This window comes from Bombina bombina, chromosome 10 (genome assembly GCF_027579735.1).
Source record: "Bombina bombina isolate aBomBom1 chromosome 10, aBomBom1.pri, whole genome shotgun sequence".
In the NCBI taxonomy this organism is placed as follows: Eukaryota; Metazoa; Chordata; class Amphibia; order Anura; family Bombinatoridae; genus Bombina; species Bombina bombina.
Genome location: NC_069508.1, coordinates 1,062,824 through 1,067,823, shown reverse-complemented (window position 1 = coordinate 1,067,823; position 5,000 = coordinate 1,062,824). Strand labels below are relative to the sequence as shown.

Below are 5,000 nucleotides of genomic sequence, written 5' to 3'. Positions count from 1 at the left end.
CCTCAGGATAGATCAAATAAGATGAGGAACAAACAAAATAATTTTCGTTCCTTTTGGAATTTCAAGGGGGACTTTTCACATTTCTCGATTGTCTGTAAACAGACAAAGAGAGAGGCGTTCTTACACTGTGTAGAAGACCTACATACCATGGGGGTGATCCGCCCAGTCCCAAAAGAGGAACAGGGGCTAGGTTTTTACTCAAACCTGTTTGTGGTTTCCAAAAAAGAGGGAACTTTCAGATCAATCTTGGATCTCAAAATTCTAAACAAGTTCCTCAAAGTTCCATCATTCAAGATGGAGACTATTCTGTCTATTCTACCTCTGATCCAGGAGGGTCAATATATGACCACCGTGGACTTAAAGGATGCGTATCTACACATCCCTATTCACAGAATTTTCACAAGGGTGCTAGGGTCCCTTCTGGCGGTTCTACGACCACGGGGCATAGCAGTGGCGCCTTATCTAGACGACATCTTATTTCAGGCGTCAACTTTCCAGCTATCCAAGTCTCACACGGACATTGTGTTGGCTTTTCTGAGATCTCACGGGTGGACGGTGAACATAAAAAAAGAGTTCTCTCTTCCCTCTTATAAGAGTTTCCTTCCTAGGGACTCTGATAGACTCGGTAGAAATGAAAATATTTCTGATGGCGGTCAGAAAATCAAAGCTCTTAACCACTTGCCGAGCTATTCATTCCATTCCTCAGCCATCAGTGGCTCAGTATATGGAGTTAATCGGACTCATGGTAGCGGCAATGGACATAGTTCCTTTTGCCCGCCTACACCTCAGACCACTACATCTATGCATGCTCAAACAGTGGAATGGGGATTATGCAGATTTGTCTCCTCAACTGCATCTGGACCAGGAGACCAGAGATTCTCTTCTCTGGTGGTTGTCTCAGGACCACCTGTCTCAAAGAATGTGTTTCCGCAGGCCAGAGTGGCTCATTGTAATGACAGATACCAGCCTGCTAGGCTGGGATGCAGTCTGGAACTCCCTGAAAGCACAGGGCTTATGGTCTCGGGAGGAATCTCTTCTCCCGATAAATATTCTAGAACTGAGAGCGATATTCAATGCGCTTCAGGCGTGGCCTCAGCTTGCTGCGGCCAAATTCATCAGGTTTCAGTCGGACAAAATCACGACTGTAGCTTATATCAATCATCAAGGAGGAACAAGGAGTTCTCTAGCGATGATGGAGGTAACCAAAATAATCCGATGGGCAGAGGATCACTCTTGCCATCTCTCAGCAATCCACATCCCAGGAGTAGAGAACTGGGAGGCGGATTTCCTAAGTCGTTAGACTTTTCATCTGGGGGAGTGGGAACTCCATCCGGAGGTATTTGCCCAGCTGATTCAGCTATGGGGCACTCCAGAATTGGATCTGATAGCGTCCCGTCAGAATGCCAAACTTTCTCGTTACGGGTCCAGGTCCCGGGATCCCAAGGCGGTACAGATAGATGCTCTAGCAGTGCCTTGGTCCTTCAATCTGGCCTATGTATTTCCTCTCCTTCTACGTCTGGTTGCCAGAATAAAGCAGGAGAGAGCTTCAGTGATTCTGATAGCACCTGCATGGCCACGCAGGACTTGGTATGCAGACCTAGTGGACATGTCCTTGGTTCTACCATGGACTCTGCCAATGAGGTAGGACCTTCTAATCCAAGGTCTGTTCACGCATCCAAATCTAATTTCTCTGCGTCTGACTGCTTGGAGATTGAACGCCTGATTCTATCAAAGCGTGGTTTCTCTGAGTCGGTCATTGATACCCTGATTCAGGCTAGAAAGCCTGTCACCAGGAAGATCTATCATAAGATTTGGCGCAAATATCTTTATTGGTGTGAATCCAAAGGTTACTCGTGGAGTAAGATTAGGATTCCTAGAATATTGTCTTTTCTCCAAGAAGGTTTGGAGAAGGGATTATCAGCTAGTTCCTTATAATTCCTTTGTCTATTCTTCTACACAAACGTCTGGCAGATGTCCCAGACGTTCGAGCATTTAGTCAGGCTTTGGTCAGAATCAAGCCTGTATTTAAACCTGTTGCTCCGCCATGGAGCCTAAATTTAGTTCTTAAAGTTCTTCAAGGGGTTCCGTTTGAACCTATGCATTCCATGGATATTAAGCTTCTATCTTGAAAGTTTTGTTTTTAGTAGCTATCTCTTCGGCTCAAAGAGTTTCTGAGCTATATGCTTTACAGTGTGATTCCCCTTATCTTATTTTCCATGCAGATAAGGTGGTTTTGCGTACCAAACCTGGGTTTCTTCCTAAGGTTGTTTCTTATAAGAATATCAATCAAGAGATTGTTGTTCCTTCACTGTGTCCTAATCCTTCTTCAAAGAAGGAACGTCTGTTGCCCAATCTTGATGTGGTTCGTGCTTTAAAGTTCTACTTACAAGCAACTAAAGATTTCCGTCAAACATCTTCATTGTTTGTTGTTTATTCTGGTAAGCGGAGAGGTCAGAAGGCTACGGCTACCTCTCTTTCCTTTTGGCTGAAAAGCATCATCCGTTTGGCTTATGAGACTGCTGGCCAGCAGCCTCCTGAAAGAATTACTGCTCATTCTACCAGAGCAGTGGCTTCCACATGGGCTTTTAAAAATGAGGCTTCTGTTACAGATTTGTAATGCGGCTACTTGGTCTTCGTTTCATACTTTTTCCAAATTTTACAAATTTGATACTTTTGCTTCTTTGGAGGCTATTTTTGGGAGAAAGGTTCTAAAAGCAGTGGTGCCTTCCGTTTAAGGTCCATGTCTTGTCCCTCCCTTCATCCGTGTCCTAAAGCTTTGGTATTGGTATCCCACGAGTAAGGATGAATCCGTGGACTCGATACATCTTACAAGAGAAAACTGAATTTATGCTTACCTGATAAATTTATTTCTCTTGTGATGTATCGAATCCACGCCCTGTTTATTAAGACAGGCATATATATTTTTATTTTTAAACTTTCAGTCACCACTGCACCCTATAGTTTCTCCTTTTTCTTCCTAGCCTTCGGTCGAATGACTGGGGGGTGGAGCTATATAGACAGTAATGCTGTGGGTGCTCTCTCTGCCACTTCCTGTAGGGGAGGAGAATATCCCACAAGTAAGGATGAATCCGTGGACTCGATACATCACAAGAGAAATAAATTTATCTGATAAGCAAAAATTATGTTTTTGTGCACAGTAACCAAGATGTAAACCGAAAAATACATGTACCCAGAAAGAGCTGTGGCGAGATGTGTACAGAGAGACGTGAAGAAGAGGACGAGATGTGCACAGAGAGAGAGACGTGCAGAAGAGGACGAGATGTGCACAGAGAAAGACGTGCAGAAGAGGGCGAGATGTGTACAGAGAGAGACGAGCAGGAGAGGGTGAGATGTGCACAGAGAGACGTGCAGAAGAGGGCGAGATGTGTACAGAAAGAGACGTGCAGAAGAGGGCGAGATGTGCACAGAGAGAGACGTGCAGAAGAGGGCGAGATGTGTACAGAGAGAGATGTGCAGGAGAGGGTTAGATGTGCACAGAGAGAAACGTGCAGAAGAGGGCGAGATGTGCACAGAGAGACATGCAGGAGAGGGCGAGATGTGCACAGAGAGAGACGTGCAGAAGAGGGCGAGATGTGCACAGAGAGACGTGCAGGAGAGGGCGAGATGTTCACAGAGAGAGACGTGCAGAAGAGGGTGAGATGTGTACAGAGAGACGTGCAGGAGAGGGCGAGATGTGCACAGAGAGAGACATCGAAGAAGAGGGTGAGATGTGTACAGAGAGAGACGTGCAGGAGAGGGTGAGGTGTACAGAGAGACGTGCAGGAGAGGGCGAGATGTGTACAGAGAGACGTGCAGGAGAGGGCGAGATGTTCACAGAGAGAGACGTGCAGAAGAGGGTGAGATGTGTACAGAGAGACGTGCAGGAGAGGGCGAGATGTGTACAGAGAGAGACGTGCAGGAGAGGGTGAGGTGTACAGAGAGACGTGCAGGAGAGGGCGAGATGTGTACAGAGAGAGACGTGCAGAAGAGGGTGAGATGTGCACAGAGAGAGACGTGAAGAAGAGGGTGAGATGTGTACAGAGAGACGTGCAGGAGAGGGCGAGATGTGTACAGAGAGAGACGTGCAGAAGAGGGCGAGATGTGTACAGAGAGAGACGTGCAGAAGTGGGCGAGATGTGCACAGACAGACACGTGCAGAAGACGGTGAGATGTGTACAGAGAGTCCTGCAGGAGAGGGCGAGATGTGCACAGAGAGACGTGCAGGAGAGGGCCAGATGTGCACAGAGAGAGACGTGCAGAAGTGGGCGAGATGTGCACAGAGAGAGACGTGCAGAAGAGGGCGAGATGTGTACAGAGAGAGACGTGCAGGAGAGGGTGAGGTGTACAGAGAGACGTGCAGGAGAGGGCGAGATGTGTACAGAGAGACATGTGCAGAAGAGGGCGAGATGTGTACAGAGAGACCTGCAGGAGAGGGTGAGATGTGCACAGAGAGACGTGCAGGAGAGGGCGAGATGTTCACAGAGAGAGACGTGCAGAAGAGGGTGAGATGTGTACAGAGAGAGACGTGCAGGAGAGGGTGAGGTGTACAGAGAGACGTGCAGGAGAGGGCGAGATGTGTACAGAGAGACATGTGCAGAAGAGGGCGAGATGTGCAGAGAGAGACACGTGCAGAAGAGGGCGAGATGTGCACAGAGAGACACGTGCAGAAGAGGGCGAGATGTGTACAGAGACGTGCAGAAGAGGGCGAGATGTGCACAGAGAGACACGTGCAGAAGAGGGCGAGATGTGTACAGACACGTGCAGAAGAGGACGAGATGTGCACAGTAACCAAGATGTAAACCGAAAAATACATGTACCTAGAAAGAGCTGTGGCGAGATGTGTAGAGAGAGAGACGTGCAGAAGTGGGGGAGATGTGCACAGAGAGAGACATGCAGGAGAGGGCGAGATGTGTACAGAGAGAGATGTGCAGAAGTGGGCGAGATGTGCACAGAGAGACACGTGCAGAAGAGGGCGAGATGTGCACAGAGACGTGCAGGAG

The 5,000-nt window shown here is 47.9% G+C and overlaps 1 protein-coding gene across 1 annotated transcript in view; it reads right to left on the bottom strand.

Annotated features, from left to right (window-relative positions):
* The window catches only part of LOC128641173 (pre-B-cell leukemia transcription factor 1), a 354,783-nt gene that overhangs the window by 26,708 nt on the left and 323,075 nt on the right, over positions 1 to 5,000 (bottom strand). The gene's annotated exons all lie outside the window — the stretch shown is intronic.